We start from the raw sequence: 18,583 nt of genomic DNA on the forward strand, positions 1-18,583 counted from the left end.
GTGAATTGTATATTCGCAAACATTACAGACCTCAAATGATTGTCGAAATATTTTTGATTTTCTATACTTACGTGATAATAATTATATCGCGCTTGTGTCTATTGAGAGCTTCGATTATTATATATTATAAAAATTATACGTATCGCGATCAAATATTCCGCATATTATGGACTTATTTATTCGTCGCGTTTTCCCGTGAATTCGAGTCGCGATTTATCTTATAAAGATTCGCAATTGACTCGGACAGTGAGTACTCGTTAATATTACAGACATCAAATTGTCTGTCAAAATATCTTCGCATTTATGTGATAACTATATCGCGCGCGATTATGTCTATTGAGGCGCTTCGATTATTATATTATAAAAGGTATATATATCACAATCGGATATTCCGAATATTATCGATTTATTTATTCGTCGCGTTTTCTCGGGAATTTTAAATCGCGATTTATCTTATAATTTAATCGTTGACTTAACATTGAAGCTTTATTTATCTTTCCACGTCTTTGAATATTGTTTTTAATAGTTCGTGCAAAATGCTGGTACCCATACAGCACAGAAGCTTGCATCAACATTGCTGCAATGTTACAACATTGCACATAGCAGTGTAATGCTGCAGAAATATTGCAGATACATTATTTTGTAATATTACTTTGGCAATGTTGCAGCAATATTTTAACATAGCGAAAATGTATAACATGTGTTTCTTTACTTGCCGCTATGTGGCGACACCAAACTTAACTAACTCGTATTCGAATTTTCATCTAAAGTGAATATAAGGCCTACAAAGGACTAATGTAGTAATTATATTTCTTGTCTTGTGTCAGTTAAATTTCTGATAAACTGACTTGATTTATTTAATATTCTGAATCCTAATAAGGGATCTAGATTATTAAACAAATAATTTGTTTAATAATCTAGATCCCTCGTTGGGATTCAGAATATTAAACAGATTTTTCTTCATTGAATCGGTAAATGGGAAATAATTCATTTATTGCACGTATTAAAATATTCTGGTACCGAGTGTATGTAAAATAATTGTATGTATATTATTGAGATAAATATTTAATAAGACACATTTGATAAAAAACACTAATAGATATTTTTTTTCGAAGGCGGTAAATGTTTTTTTTCCTATCTTTCTTAAACATTTCTTTATATTTTTAAAGTTTATTTATTAAATTTAAAACGGCTGCATTTGCAATAGCAAAACGCGTTTTAATATTGCAAATACGTTGTACCGTAACATTACTACAATCTTACATTGTAATATTTCTGAGGGCGGACATTTCAACGTTGCTGCAAGCTTGCAGTAATGTTGCAGAAACATTTCGCAACTTCTATGCAATATTACAATGTTTCAAAGTTAGGTCTATGCAACGTTTTTGCAATCTTTCGGTGCTGTATGGGTAGTGTAAATATTTTCTTCTATAATTTAAAAAACGATCGATAACTTTATTAATGACTGTTTTAAACTTGATTCTTTACATTATTTAAATCTTATTAAACTCTACAATTACATCGATTATTAGAGGGACTTTGAAAATCATTCGTTCTGTTATTTTCTATTATACGTGGCCACAACGCGATTTTTAATTATATTTTAAAACTTATAGAGCTCATTTCATCTTATTCAGCTAATCATGCGCGAAATAGGATATGTATTTTATTCTCAATCGTGAAATTCGTATAAATTCGCGTATTAATCGCAAATAAATCGGACAATGCATTTTATGTTCATAAACAATACGGATCACAAATGTTTGTCAAAATATCTTCGTCTGTCATCATTTGTGTGATAATAATTATATCGCACGTGTGTCTATTGATGGTTTCGATTATCATATTATAAAAATTATGCGTATCTCGCAATCGAATATTCCGATTATTGTCGATTTATTTATTCGTCGCGTTTTCTCGCGAATTTTAAATCGCGATTTATTTAGTAATTTAATTGTTGATTTCGAAGTTTATTCTATCTTTTCATTTTGAATATTTCCTTTGATAATCTATACAAAATGCGCCAGTAATGCAAATACTTTCTTTTATAATCGAAGAAACGATCAATAATTTTATTATTAATGACTCTTTTGATCACGATTATTTACGTTATATAAAACATTAAATTCTGTTATTGCATATCTATTATTAATAATAAATGTTGCGTAATTAATCTTCGCTGATCAGCTTCTCGTCTGGACTATGTAAAAATTTTTAGTAAATTTTATATTATACGTATATTTTGGACATTTTCGTGTAATAAATTATTCCATGTAATAAATTATTTTGTATTAATTTCGAATTATATTTTATATTAAATTTGTATTATATTTTGTCATATATTTTGTAATATGTATTTAGCATAAAAATATTATGCATAAAAATATTATATTAAGCATAAAAATATTATGTTAGTATGAAAATTATAATAAAAATTATAATAAAAATATATAAAAATAATGTTAGCTATATTAAAATGGAACATATGAAAATTCTTTATATTTTATATAAAGGAAGAGACTTAAAATATTTTGCAACATCTATATTTTTCGAGTCTTAATTATAAAAACTTCAGAAGAATCAGTGATTAATTTGACAAATTCTATACATGTATTAATAATTAAATTTTTAAATAATTAAAAAAATGATTGATAAATATCAAAGATCAGTTTACTGCTAATTAAGAAGATTTATAGAAATACGGTTAAAAATGTTTTTATCCCACAGCAGGCATTTTGTGTTTTGTAAATAAAAAGATATAAATATGACAATGAATATAGAAAAATATTTATTTCATCTTTGAATATTACAGTATCTTTCGCGATTAAATAATTTATTTACATCAATTTACATACATAAGTATCTTGTTATACAGCACTGGTGCGCTACCGGCATTTCGTGCACATAGCACGGAACAAAACCAGAAATTGTGCACATTATATATTACCCTCTGAGAATATTCATGGACATTGGCTTTGTAGTTCATGTCCACGTTTTCAATGTCCATAGAGGGAGTATCGCTTTCAGGGATCACCTAAAAGCAGGTCATGACACCTCTCAGTCTTCTCTCTGGTAGTAAGAAAACAGTGCATTTTTTAGTTCAGAGGAAATTTAGATCTTTAGATTCAAAACTTTCATTCGCTTTAATATTCTAATGTATCTACAAGAAAACGTCGGCTTTTCACCACCTACCATATACGATCAACAGTATCCAGATTTCGTAGACAATATACTAAAGGAAACAGCCGATGATTTTGAAAAAGAAAAAAAATGTACGTAGTTTGTTTAAAGTAGAATTTAAGTTAGTATAGGAAAAAATTAACTTTAAACATTAACTTTATAATATTATTTTAGTGAATTATATAAATCTCTTTTTTATCATTATTATAATATAAAGATGGGAAATATATTTGCAACAATAAAACAAAATTATTTAAATTTTATAAATTTTATTAACTTATTAATTGTTCATCCAGCAAAAAAAGTGGAAAGTTCGCATTACATATAAATTTTATAAAGCATAAAATCTTTCTTGATATTAAAGTGCTTAAAATTTTGTCTACATATTGGATTGCTATATGTACATTGATCTACATATTGGATTATTTTAACTCGTTAGAAGTTTATCATTTTTAATGCAGATTCCATATATATAAATATTTTTTTATGTTAATTACAAGCGCATTTACTCTTTACACTTACAAGCGCATTTACAATTACACTTGCATTTTTCGCCCGGCTTGCAATCACATTCAACTGAAAAAAAAAAGAATATAAGTTACCTGCATAATTTTTTATTATAAAATATACATTGTTATTAAAAAAGAAAAAATCATTTATAAAATTTATAAAATTAATAATTTTTAAATATAATTATTATTAAAATAAACTATTAAATTACTATTAAAATAAAACTCCTACAATATTCTGAAATTATTGCTATTAAAAATTATCATTATTAAAAATTAATACTATTACTATTAAAATAAAACTCCTACAATATTCTAAAATTATTTTGGCCAATATAATTTCCATTTTTAATGCGTGTTTATTTTGTATAATTTAAATTTTACGTAACATAAATGTACAAATCATAAAATTGTGAAAAATAAAGTTGATGAACAAAAAAGACAAAATATATGTAAGCAAGAAAATATTGAATACGTAATATTCCGAGAAATCTTCCATTACTCATTTTATTACGTATAAAGATCGAAATAACCGAGACGTCGAAACGTCGCGCGAGTAACATTACATGTTATATGCAATTACGCCGCAGCAAAATCGTATCACAAGTCTGCAAAATTACGATGTACGGTACTAAGCTGTAAGATGAACTGGCATCGACCGTTATTAGCCAGTTATTGTCCGGGATGAAAAACAAAAATAGTACAGTTATTTATCAGAGTCATTCTTGATATATTAGAGAGACTATATTAAAGATTTCTTTGACATAATAAAAACGAAAAATGAGCTAGACAACTAATCGTAATCGTTAAAAATATGATTTCTCATAATAGAGACACAACGAGTAAATAATGAATTGCGACTAAACTAATTTCTATTATTACCTGTGCATTCGAGTTTGCAACATGAGCAGTTGTCACCGCATTTACAGTCTGTAACAAATTTAAATATTGTATAAATATTACAATGTGTGAAATTAAACGCTGTACATACAATTCGAGAAAAAATATTTAAACACCGTGTATAAATTTCAAAAATTGTGTAATAGTGTATTGACAAAGCACTGTTAAGAGGATTCCTCATTGAATGGTGAACTCTTACACAATTACAGCGCCCTCATCTAATCCTCATTCCGTATCTCTCTCTATCACATTATTTATAAAGAAGATGCACTGCTTTTTCCACTCTACTGTATCGATATTTCAGGTACATACGGACCGAAATTTTTGGGCACATGCTATTTATTAATTGGACTACTAAACTCAATTTTCACAGTTCCACAAGTTTTTATTATGCAGTCCGCTATTGGGTATGCTATTGTTTTATGCATAAAAGTTACAAAACATTTATATAAGGCTAATGTCTTTATGAGGTGATTTAAGAAGTCGATAAATAAATATATAATTTTATACTTTTTTTTTCTTTCTCAGTATATAATCAGCTTTCCCGTGTCCGTTTGCATCTATACATCAACCGTAGAAAAGGATTTTTAATTCTATGTAGACAATAAAAAATGGCACATGCCCAAAAATTATAGTGTTTTGTCGATAAAAAAGATAGGTTGAGGGATCCCCTTAAATCAACGGTAATTACAAATCGATAAAAAAAATTACGTCTTTATAAAAAAAAACAGATCTTTTTTTATATTTTTCATTATATATCAATGAGAAATTCCTTTATAAGTTATCAGCAACAATTGAGGAAATGTCATGTCATATCTCATGTCACATCAAATTATCTCATAATATCCATTAAGAATTTATGAGTACACTCACCCTTGCATTTGTCGCATTCTGGTCCCGGCATCTTGATCAGCTTTTATCGCTTCGCTCGTTGAAGTTCAAACTCTCGTGGTACGTAGCAGAATGCTCACTTTGCCAATACGACGTCGCGGCTTCGAATTTATCGATCGTTCCCCACCACGGCTGGGCTTAGTTCCGAACGGATTGACAAGCGTAACGCGCGGCGTGTGCAATCGTCAACATACGTGCCATGTGCAACTCTGGGGCCGTGGGCAACTCTGTAGGCACGGGTTTTTCTAAGAAAACTTGTTGAACAAGCTAACGTAAATGAAAAAAACACACATATATACACATATCTATATAATTCTCTAAATGATTCAATTACTAGAGCATGTAGTAGATAATATGTGAAAGCTATCTTATATATGAATAATTTTTATAATTAGTATTGTATTAAATGATTATTTGTCAATATAAAATAACATTTAATTTATGACTCGTTATAAGACAACTTGTTAAAAACAATATAAGAAATAAAATATCATATCTAGATTAAAAGATATAAAAGTCTATATTTTTTTAATATAATTTTAATATATTCGCGTTTCTTCTTTTCTATCTATTTAATTCTCCAATTTATTCTGATATATATATATATATATATATATATATATCTTTTATATTTTGTCTGTAAAGAATTTAATCTATAATATAATCATTAATTTTTATTTCATCCAAATTAAATATTTAATATAAAAGATACTTGCATAGAATAAAAGTTACTTGTATAGAAAATAATTTTCATCCATTATCTAATTATAACAATCTTATTTTATCATAAACAAACTATTTAGAGAATTATAAATATTTGTATATACATTTTTCATAGAGCTTTAACGTGTCTCTATTGTATACATAAGGAAATGAAACGTTGTCTAAAATAAAAAAAAAAATTTAGATCATATGCGCTATATCAAGGACATGCAAATCACGTAGTAATATATCCTCGTGCAACACAATCTGCTTCCTGTTCATATAATTAAAAATTAAATGACCGCGCTATTGACACAGATCTCGAAAATATTAATGATCTGCGATATGACGGTTCTGTCATGTCACTAGCGGATTAAACCAATCACGAGGATTGCAGAGAACGCAGTATTGTCCCGTTTTACGCAACATCGATAACGAGAGAAACTTCTCCTACGTTCTAGAATATGTGGTTGTAAATTTCCATGCATTGATTCATCCTACGAAATATTTCCATTTGGTCTTATTAGTCACATCGTTTTTCATGACGAATCTTAGGATGTTCTCTTCGAAATTCGTTATTCTCATTAAAATGATTTGTGTTCACTTTTATTATTTTTTACTCGAGATTTATATTACTTCGTCTGTAATGCATCTTTTGCAACATTCTGAGCACTCTCAACAGATCTCTGCAATATAAAAATATAATATTTATATATAATAAAATTTAAAAATTTAAATAATAAAATAAATTTAAAAATTAGGTCAATATACTTACTGTTAGACAAAAATGAGAATAGAATAGATTGCTGTAGATAATTTTTGAATGAGTATTTTTCTCTTTTTCATATCTATTTTACTTTTCAAAAAATAAACTATGAAAAATGTATTTATTCTTGTGTGTCAATATAGCAAAAGTAAGAATTTTAATTGTGCAATATAATTATAACTGTAATTAAATTCTTAAGAAAAAGACTATTCAATTACTTGACAAGATAGCTTATAGTAAAATAAGAAAACGCAAAATAATTGATGAGAAGAAAATAATTTAAATTGCACATTTAATGAAACATCTTACATCTCATATATAAAAAAATTACAAGATATACAACTTTTAAAATTAAAAGATATAAAACTTTTATGAAAATATGAATTAACATGTATTATATTTCATTCTTTATAATGTATCATCGATCTTCAATCAACAAAAAATAGATTTAGAGTAAATAATATTAGAATATTAGCTATTAATTTTTTTGTATACGAGAAAAGCATGTTTTACGAGCTGTTTGCTTGATATGCACGGATTCTTCTGCGGAATCGTAATAAATTTCAGGTTGCTTTAAATAATCTGTTTGAACTGATTTTATTCGACCTGAAATAATGTGATACAAAAATTAAATTGTAAATATTGTTCCTGAAATCATGAACTCTTTAAAAAAAACTATGTTCATATTCATGTATGCAAAAATAATTAATTCGTGGTTTATAAATATAATATTACCTTCGTGTCGATTCACAACTTTATCTTTTGTCGAGCGCAACAATTCGTTTATGCGGTTTCCCACTTTTTGATTTTTTGTTTCTTTTATCTAAATAAAATTATTATATCGTTACAGTTATATTGTATTTTAAATGTTTAAATTTAAATATTTCAGATTTTTGATATACAAATGAGATTTTTGATGTACAAATTACATACCGTGCGTACGTGTGATGAGAGCTTATAACACACTTTTGGATGTAAAAAATTATCAGGTGTATTTTCATCTCCTACTACTGTTTTTGTCATTGTCTGAAATAATGTAAAATATGACAGATGTATGATTTCAATACATCTTACAAACAATAACTTGTATTTATAATAATCTAAATTGTATTTATACTTTTATTAATATTTGCTTACCTCTTTTGGCTGTTTTGGAGATAGTCGAAATTTCACTTTCGGTTTTGGGCTAGGAGACCGCATTTGTTTTTTTTTTAGGTGTTAATAGGTTTTTGTTCGTTTTAGGTCGTAAATTTTTCATCAGCTGAGGATCCGTACCTTTTATATACATTCCAACTGGTGATAATACATGATCATAATTTTCTATTTGTTGATAAATACTTTTTGGGTGTGGACTAACATTCTTTTTTTTATTCATTCCCATTACTAGATTAGGTGAAGTAAAGTATGTGCGCTTTGGCTTACAACTCTTAATAGGCGTTTTTTCAGGAGTCACAAATAATTTTGGCTTTGAAACCATTTATTAGTAGAACATTTCATCGATGAAGGACTTCTTTTCTTTTTTATTCTTGAAAACTTTGATACTCCTAATGTCGCATTCTCGATTTTACCTCCTAAATGACGAAAATCGAAATCTTCTCTGGACATCTCCTTTGTTCGGACATCTTTTTTGTCAGGAATATGAGAATTGCTCGATCCAGTTCGAAATAAATTCAGTACAGATTTATGTTTTTCCAAATACTCTTGATATCTCTTAACAGACATTAATGTTTCTATGAATTTAATGTCACTAGTCGATGAGGATTCATTGATGATGATCTCTGGGCATATTTGTTTCGCCGGCTCTGAATTCTTATCGATTTCCATCATTACCTTCGCCGTATCGAGACATTTTTGTCTCTTTTTTGCGATTTCATGCATGAGCGTATTTTCTAAATCATCTGGTTCAATCATTTCATAAGATTTATTATATCGACTCAATTGCTTAAATGTATCAGGTACTTTCTTTGAATCTTTATTGTGTTTTTCGTGTGTAAACAATCTAGATTGAAGATTTTGTGCTTCAGGTTTATATTGGCTTGTTAAATCCAAGGTAAACATTGCAGCTTTTTTGAGTTGTTCACGAATGTCGAATGAGCTTTCCAAAGAAGCCATTTGATTTTCACATTCATGTAAAATGCTATCTAGATTTTGTAAGGGAGGCTGTGATGGATTTTTTTCCTTTATTGGGACAGTTTTGCATTCGTCAGCATAAAATTTTTCGCAAAATGCCTCTAAAGATTCAATGTACTATCAATTGTGCTATCATGCAATGGACCTTTTGCGTTATATGAAATATTTTTGGGCATATACTGACAAGTTTTCTTCGAACTTTTAATATTACGTCGAGTTGGCGTGGTTAAGCCTTTATCTCGAGATATAAAAGTATCAAGAGATTTTTGAAAAAGAGATTTAAGTCCTTGACTTCTTTGTCTCGTACAAATTGTTGACATTCTTTGAGGAGACTGAGGCCAATCTGGAATAGTCTCATCCTCTATAAATTTACACATTTTTCGAAGTTCTTCAGTTAATCTACATAAGCTAACATCTGGATATTCTAATTGTGCACAAGAATCATCATTTATAACTGATTCTTCAATAATCGTTAGTAACCTTTCTGTAAAAGTTTGAGGTGAATTATAAAAATTTGCAGACAAACGCCTCAGCAAAGGTTCTTGCACAGCTGCCTCTTTCAATGGCTTTTGATGTTCCAATGATTGTAAAAATGTTTTTAATTCAAAAGAATTAAATTGCTCTTTTGAACTAGTCTCGCTGCTTGTTGAATTGCAATTCTGATCTTTCTCAAGAAGATGAGAATTCTTATTTGATAAAATAGAAGGCTTTGACAATGATAATGCATCAAATAGAGTAACTGTATCAATTTTTTCATGCCTATTTTTCCTTGTAATAGTATTTATAGGTTTTACACAAAAGTAATTGGTTTTAATATTATGATTTTTATCTCTCTTCAAATTACTATTAAGTATACTGCAGCTTTTAGACCTTTGAAGTCTGTTGTTAATTACATCTTGATCTTTTGTTGCTATGATTGCATCTTCCAGTGAATTTAATGACATAGCATATACACGATCTGTAATTAAATTACATCCATTTTAAGGCAACGGATTTATCTACAATCTACAACCTACATCTACATCTGCAATCTCTACGAATCCGTTACCTTAAAGTTAAATAAAAGTTTTTTTCACTCACCGGCACTGATGCGCAACAGCGGAGTTGTTGTTATCGAAGCTAGTTGTCTGTAACATACAAATATAAAATTCATTTATAATAATGCTCACAAAATGCAATTAATATTTAAAAAAATTTTTATCGCGCGGAATTTTATATCCGATGTGTAAAATAATAAGCAGATAAACACGTATGGAAAAATTTTATAAATTTTTAAAACTGTTTTTTAAATAGAAAATTTTATATAACTTTTATAAAAATCGTTCTCTTTAATTCATTTAAATAATAAGATCGAATTATTGTTTGTTTATAACATGTTAACGATTTATAACAATTAATATATAAATAATAGATATTCACCATCAGGTTGCTCCGCCGATGTAAGATGCCTCTCCCAGGCCTCCTCCTCCTCTCATGTTGTTGGCGCGCCATACTTTTAACGACACTCTCGCATTCGCGAGCGATATTTTTATATCGCTATTTCCGTTATTTTACGCATGATACTTAACGGTGTCCGCACTATTTCGGTACGATAAAAAATTTTCTATTTGATCGCGCGATGTATATACTTAATATGTATATACTTTGAACGGCACTCGCGATTTCGGTACGAGCGAAAATCCCATTTCACTTACGAGAATCAGCTTCGAGCCAACAGGTCGAGAATGCAACGATACAACGAGCAAAGATTAGGCCCGAACCGGAAAGAAGACGGAACGATTGACGGAAATAGAGGAAAATGAAGTTCACCAACTCTTTTTCGCGCATAATTATCCTATCTCGTATCGAACCTGGACCCGCTAAGCACGATTTCAGGTGCTCCGCCCGGACATATTATGCCTCCCGCGGTTGCTATATGCTACACCAGGCTGGTAGACGGCAAAAGAAGAGGATACTCACATTTTTTAAATGCTAACATTCAGCAATTTAGAAAATGGGGAGGCAACCCCTTTTACCGTGCGAAAATCGTGCTTAGAGGAGTCCACTCGACTCCTCGATAGGGTTAACACACGCAGTGCGTGTGGCTGTAGACGAGCAAAGAGAAGGGACCCATTGACGACCAGTCGGAGCAATCGATCGAATTCTAACTAATTCGGGCCGAATCACTTGATAAAGCACGAAGCACGAAGCGCGAGTGTACGTTGCATAACAACGTGTGCAAACTCGAAACATCCCAGTTAGTTGGCATCGGAAGTAGAAACTCGTTACAATAAATGAAATTGGGATTTTATATGAAAAAGTCCAAAAGTTTCGCGAAAACGCGACGACGCGAGAATACTACAACGCGAAAACGCGGTAACGAAGCGCTCGCCGTCCGCGGCACGTTGACGGCACCGACGACGCGAAAGGGTACTTAGCTTCCCCTTCAGGCTCCTTAAGATTTACCTTAATAGAAAAATTTAAGATAAATCTCAAGGCACCATCCAAGTACTAAGCCCTCCCACCCCGACAAGATGTACCCCATGGGAAGGTTATATTATATATAATTTTATATATAATATAATACATAATTTGAAATTTATTTTGACTCTCTGACTGTATTTTGATAAAAACAGTTTGTAGTAACAGAGAGAAGACTGAGAGATGTCATGGCCCGCTTTTAGGTGATCCCTGGAAGCGATACTCACTCTGTGGACATTAAAAATGTGGACATGAACTACAAAACCAATGTCCACGAATGTTCTCGGAGGGTAACACATATGTCCCTCTGATAATATAAATAATATAAATAATTTAATTAATAATAATTTATTATATAAAAATATTAGTATGTTCTCTCTTTTCACGCTATTATTTATTTATTTATTTATGTGTCTTCTTTTTCTTTTTCTCAACATCATTTATTTATTTATTTATTTATTTATTTAGGTCGCTCTAAGTCAGTCTTTTAAAATGCAAAACTAAATATTATAAAATTTGACTTCTGGAAAACGCGGTAAAACAATCGAATAAATTCAAATCATTAGTATAACAAAAGGTTCCGTGATACATCAATCGTTTAATAATTAATTTAAAATAAAATATACCTCTATATTTTAAAATTCCGCGTGTATATGTAGTACGTAAAATATTTCGGCAGAGAATTATCAATAATATCATGTTTGGCCTTGGCGACGTATAGCAAGCCCGCTATATACATATCACGGCTTTGTCATCATTCGCACGGTGACTCTCGAGTAATAAAGTAGTGAGAAACGCTTCGTACATTGTAATTTTTGTACTAAACACGATTACGATTAGTATCGAAACATAATTTGCTATAAATATTAATAAGTATTAATTAATTAAAAATTAATTAACGACATAAAACTGTATCGCAACGATAAATCTTTATCGAATCGCATTCATTCATTACTGCGAATAAAAATTGAAACAGGGGATACAAAAGGGCATAAGAGAATTAATTATGTTATGACCTTTCAATCATATTGATGTTTATTATAATGATATTTCCTTAACAATATTAGAATTAAATATATTTCGAATGCTTTAAATATTCTCAATCCTTGTTAATTAAACAATATAAAATTTAATCAAGAATCGATAAAATGATAGGAATACAAAATATTAAATAATCATTTCGATCATTGTGATCTTTACGGATAATAATTATTATTTTAATACTTAGTCACAAATATATTCCATCCGTGTTACTTTATCACTCTACTTGACAATCTAAATATAATTTGGGGGGGGGGGGGATTCTGAGAAAACACGAAGTAAAACAATCGAATTACAGATGCAAATAATTAACGTAACGAAATGCTCCGTGATAAATTGTTTAATTAATAATCAATAAATTAAAGTAATTTCTGTTATTTAATATTTCGTGTTAGTGTATATTTTATAATATATAAAATATTTCAACGAATTGTCGATAATACGGTGTTCGACTTTGGCAATATAAAATATAAACAGTAGCACACTATACGTTACGGCTTTGTCATCATTCGCACGATGACTCTCGAGTAATAAAGTAGTGGTGAGAAACGCTTTGTATATTGTAATTTTTGTACTAAATACGATTACAATTAGTATCGAAACATAATTTGCTATAAATGTTAATAATTAAAAATTAATTAACTTTTGATAAACGACATGAAACTGTATCGCAACGATAAATATTTATCGAATCGTAATCATTCATTACTGCGAATAAAAATTGAAACAGGGGATACATGAAAGGGGACAAGAGAATTAAATATATTATGATCTTTTGATCATCGATGCTTATTATAATATTTCTTTAACAATATTAGAATTAAATATTTCGACCAATGCTTTAAATTTTCTCAATCCTGGTTAATTAAACAATATACAATTTAATCGAGAATCGATTTAATGTGATAAGAATCCAACATATTAAATAATCACATCGATGTTTGCAATCTTTATGGACAATAATTATTATTTTAATACTTAGAGTCACAAATATATTCCATCCGTGTTACTTTATCACTCTACTTGACAATCTAAATATAATTTGGGCGGAGGTGGATTGTGAGAGAACACGAAGTAAAACAATCGAATATAGATGCAAATAATTAGCATAACGAAAGACTTCATGATGAATAGTTTAATAAATAATCAATTAATCTCAATCAATAAATTAAAATTCTATAATTTAATATTCCTCGCGCAAATATTTTATATTACGGAAAATATTTCGGTAACGAGAGAATTATCAATAACACCTTGATAAACAGTATAGCGCTATTGTTAATATGTTACATGGCTTTATTATCATTCGCACAGTGACCTCGAGTAGTGACGTGAGACGTTTCACATATTATCAAATTCTTTCTTTACATAGTCAACCTTGGCGATATAAACAGTACCGCGGTAATGTTTCTGACTTACGATCATTCGCTCAGTGGCTCTTGAGCAGTGAAGTAGTGATGTGAGACGTATCATATATTATCAAATTCTTTCTCTGAACACAATTGCAAGTGCAACGAGGAACTTTTCGTGAATGAATGTAAGTGCAACGAGGAATTCAAATGAGTGCAACGAGGATTGAAGTGCCACGAGGAAAAAGCGAAGAAAGCAAAAGAAAAAAGGAGGTTTTGGAAATGGATGGGCCAATGAAAAAAATGTGATGTAAGTCATTAATATAAATTATTTATCACATTCATTATTTATTATATTGTTGCGTCCCCGCGTCCCGTCCCGCTGTATTCGTCACCCGTTGAATTCTTTCGAAGAAGATCGTTTCCGCGCGCGATGTCAAGATATTGTTATAAACAACGACTGTCAAAGAGTCTGAGTCCAGCTGTCAAGCTGTGCGGATGCGCGTCTATTTGTGATCTATTTTACGATTATTCTGAAATCTTATATGTTACTGGCGGTTTATTAAAATTCTTGTGCACCTTAAATCGCGTTATTAGTTACGAGTGCACGAGCGTCAGCGTATGCCGATTGTGTTGTGTGCGTTCGATGTATATCGTTCCGCGGACGTAAAAATATATAAATTATTTATCATTAGTATATATTCAAAATATACATATTTCACGTTTCGTTTTATTTCTTTAGTAAGAGTGATTTAAGAGTGATTTTAAATTGTAACATATATAATATATATACTTATAAAAAACATTCCATTTTATTTTAAAATGATTAAAACATTTATAAAATTTTTTATTAATATTTTCAGATACTTCTTATGTTTTATAAAATATTTCATATTAATATATTTATTTAAATATTTCACATATAAAAAATAGAAATTTTTTTATTTATCGTATTACTAAAATTTTATATCTAAGAAATATAAATTATTTTGTAATTACGCAATTTATAATATTAAAATATATTTATTTAAAAGTAAAAATGTAAAAATTAATTGCGCGCAATAATTAGTTTTAAAATCAATTATTTTGAACATTGCTTTATATAATATATTTTCTCTTATCGTTTATATTTGCGAATTTAAATTTATATAGTATATTATATAGTATATTATATAGTATATTACAAAATAAATTCTACAAAATATATTATATATAAAATTATATATAATATAACCCTCCCATTGGGTACACCTTGTCGGGGTGGGAGGGCTTAGTACTTGGATGGTGCCTTGAGATTTATCTTAAATTTTTCTATTTAGGATAAATCTTAAGGAGCCTGAAGAGGAAGCTAAGTACCCTTTCGCGGCGTCGGTGTCATCAACGTGTCGCGGACGGCGGCGTTTCGTTACCGCGTTTTCGCGTTGTAGTATTCTCGCGTCGTCGCGTTTTCGCGCTTCCGCTTTGGACTTTTCGTATAAAAATCCCAATTTCATTATTGTCATGAGTCTCTACTTCCGATGCCAACTAACTAGGATTTCGAGTTTGCATACGTTGCTATGCAACGTACACTCGTGCTTCGTGCTTCGTCAAGTGATTCGGCCCGAATTAGTTAGAATTCGACCGACTGCTCGGAATGGTCGTTAATGGGTCCCTTCTCTTTGCTCGTCTACAGCCACACGCACTGCGTGTGTTAACCCTGTCGAGACTCCGTCGAGTGGATTCCCCTAGGCACGATTTTCGCTGGGTAAAAGGGATTGCCTCCCCATTTTCTAAATTGCTGAATGTTAGCATTTAAAAAATGTGGGTATCCTCTTCTTTTGTCGTCTACCAGCCTGATGTAGCATATAGCAACCGCGGGAGGCATAATATGTCCGGGCGGAGCACCTGAAATCGTGCTTAGCGGGTCCAGGTTCGATACGAGATAGGATAATTATGCGCGAAAAAGAGTTGATGAACTTCATTTTCCTCTATTTCCGTCAATCGTTCCGTCTTCTTTCCGGTTCGGGCCTAATCTTTGCTCGTTGTATCGTTGCATTCCCGACCTGTTGGCTCGAAGTTGATTCTCATGAAATGAAATGGGATTTTCGCTCGTACCAAAACCGGGAGTGTCGTACAAAGTATATATATATTAAATATATACATCGCGCGACCAAATTTTTAACCGTACCGAATTAGTGCGGGAGTGCCGTTTAGTATCGCGCGTAAAATAGCGGAAATAGCGATATAAAAATATCGCTCGTGAGTGCAGGAGTGCCATTAAAAGTATCGCGCGTCAACAACATGAGAGGAGGAGGAGGCCTGGGAGAAGCATCTTGCATCGGCGGAGCAACCTGATGGTGAATATCTATTATTTATATATTAATTGTTATAAATCGTTAACTTGTTATAAACGAACAATAATTCGATCTTATTATTTAAATGAATTAAAGAGAAAGATTTTTATAAAAGTCATATAAAATTTTCTATTTAAAATACAGTTTCAAAAATTTATAAAATTTTTCCATACGTGTTTATCTGCTTATTATTTTACACATCGGATATAAAATTCCGCGCGATAAAAATTTTTTTAAATATTAATTGCATTTTGTGAGCATTATTATAAATGAATTTTATATTTGTATGTTACAGACAACTAGCTTCGATAACAACAACTCCGCTGTTGCGCATCAGTGCCGGTGAGTGAAAATAACTTTTATTTAACTTTAAGGTAACGGATTCGTAGAGATTGCAGATGTAGATGTAGATGTAGATTGTAGATTGATCCGTTACCTTAAAATGGATGAGCTATGATGGATTAAATTAAATTAATTAAATTAAATAATTAAATTAAATTAATTTAATTTAATTAAATAATTTTAATAAGTTTTTTCGAACTTATGCTTTGCATCTATCGCGAAAATATATTGAAATATTAATTTAAAAAAAAAGAGATCAAGAAAAGATTTTTTTGTAGAGATTTTGTCTAATTTATTAAATAAAGGAACGCATTAACAATTATCAATTTTATCAATTTTTTATGCTAATTTATTCTTATAATACGCACTTATCTTCTAATTGCTCATAACTCATCCATCGTAGAATTTGTTTGTAGATATTGTTTTTAAACTTTATTTTAACTTAATATAAAGCCAAATGATTAATTAATTACATAATTTGTAATATAATAAATACACACATTAATTTTATATTTTATTATAAAATATAATTTATAGAAATTTGTAAAAATTATAGTAATTTGGCTTTATTTCAGTTAAAATAAAGTTATATTCAATATTTAACGAACGATTGTGAAAACGAACGATCGTTACTAAATGAGCGTAAATATTTCACGCTTTTTTGCCGGTAATTATCCGGCAAAAGAAGGAGTAATTATCTCCTTCTTCGATCTCTGATTAGAGATCGAGAAAGAAAGTGGCCAGGATCAACGAAAGGTAGGTTCAACTGGCCTGAAGAATACGGTTAGGGCACGCGGTTAGGGCACGTGACTAAAATATATACATGATTAGGTGAGGTGATGATTAGAGATAGGTTCCTCAAATCTCGAATAATTTTAGTTAATCAGGAAGTAGGGTTGTTAATGCTATTAAGTAAAATCATTAGAATTTTATTAATATTAATATTAGGGTTGTTAGGGCTCTTAAGATCATTCGAATTCTGTAATAGTAGGATTGTTAGAGCTATTAAAATTATTAGAATCCTTTAATAATAGGGTTGTTAGGGTTATTAAGTAAGATTCATCCTTTCTTTTAATATTCCAATAATCCTAGGGGTAAATTAAAATTATTTTAATTAAGTTGAATTTATTTTTAAAAACGTTGTAAAAATAAATATAACATGTTTTAAAAATAAAAATGTTTTAAAAGTGAAATTTAAATTATCAAAATTATCTTGAGAAATATTAAAGAAATTGCATAATTATTAACGTTTAAGAAATCTTAACATGTTATAGTTTATTTTAAAACTTAAAAATATATGTGTATTAAATCAAATATAATATTAAATCCAAATGTTAATGCTATCAATATCAAATTATTATATCGATGTTATTAAATATTTGAATAAATGGAATATTGTTATTTGATATTGATAGCATCATAAATTTGTAAATTGTAAATTGTAAATTATAAATAGTTATAATTGTATTTTAATTATAATCTAACATTGATATTTTAAATTACAATATAAATTACAATGATATTGTAAAATACAATACAATTATAACTATAATTATATTATATGAAATTGTATTTACGATTATAAATTCTTATGTAAATTACACGAAAAATTATCGAAAGTATACGTATAATAATTACATAATAGTAATTAACATAATAGTAATTCATTAAATTAAAGTATTTGTTTCTGTAGTATATATTTTTGGAATATTCATAAAAGAGTAACTGTTTGTATTTTCATGTCAAAGAGTCATTAATAAATTCGGAAAATTTTTATATAAAATGTAAAAATTCGATGCTAAATTAATGATTAAATATAAGCATTATAAAATTTGACGGACGCCTTCGTTACAGAATCGCGAGTCAATTATTATAAATTTAATGATATGCTTTCCGTTAACTTTATTTTATTTATGAATTCCATACCGCGCGGAACTGAATATTCTTAAAATAAATTATTAAATTATGATTGCGAAAATA

The 18,583-nt window shown here is 29.4% G+C and overlaps 1 long non-coding RNA gene and 1 pseudogene across 3 annotated transcripts; both read right to left on the reverse strand.

Annotated features, from left to right (window-relative positions):
- Positions 1-2,765: 2,765 nt before the first annotated feature.
- Positions 2,766-5,622, reverse strand: LOC145973497 (uncharacterized). Of its 2 annotated transcripts, none has more exons than XR_014439490.1 (5): positions 5,463-5,622; positions 4,572-4,619; positions 3,703-3,756; positions 3,193-3,232; positions 2,766-3,034 (listed from the first exon to the last, which is right to left on the reverse strand). It is a non-coding gene; the product is annotated as an uncharacterized LOC145973497 (long non-coding RNA). The 2 variants fall into 2 exon arrangements; XR_014439492.1 differs by having other exon boundaries at positions 2,766-3,069.
- Positions 5,623-7,426: 1,804 nt separating this feature from the next.
- Positions 7,427-10,046, reverse strand: LOC145970227 (uncharacterized; annotated as a pseudogene). The gene is made up of 4 exons (XR_014438356.1): positions 8,086-10,046; positions 7,882-7,974; positions 7,684-7,771; positions 7,427-7,554 (listed from the first exon to the last, which is right to left on the reverse strand). The product of XR_014438356.1 is annotated as an uncharacterized LOC145970227 (transcript).
- Between the last annotated feature and the right edge of the window lie 8,537 nt (positions 10,047-18,583).

The sequence above is a fragment of the Camponotus vicinus genome, unplaced genomic scaffold (assembly GCF_025532165.1).
Source record: "Camponotus vicinus isolate PSW18456_S1 unplaced genomic scaffold, iyCamVici1.0 SCAF_1, whole genome shotgun sequence".
In the NCBI taxonomy this organism is placed as follows: Eukaryota; Metazoa; Arthropoda; class Insecta; order Hymenoptera; family Formicidae; genus Camponotus; species Camponotus vicinus.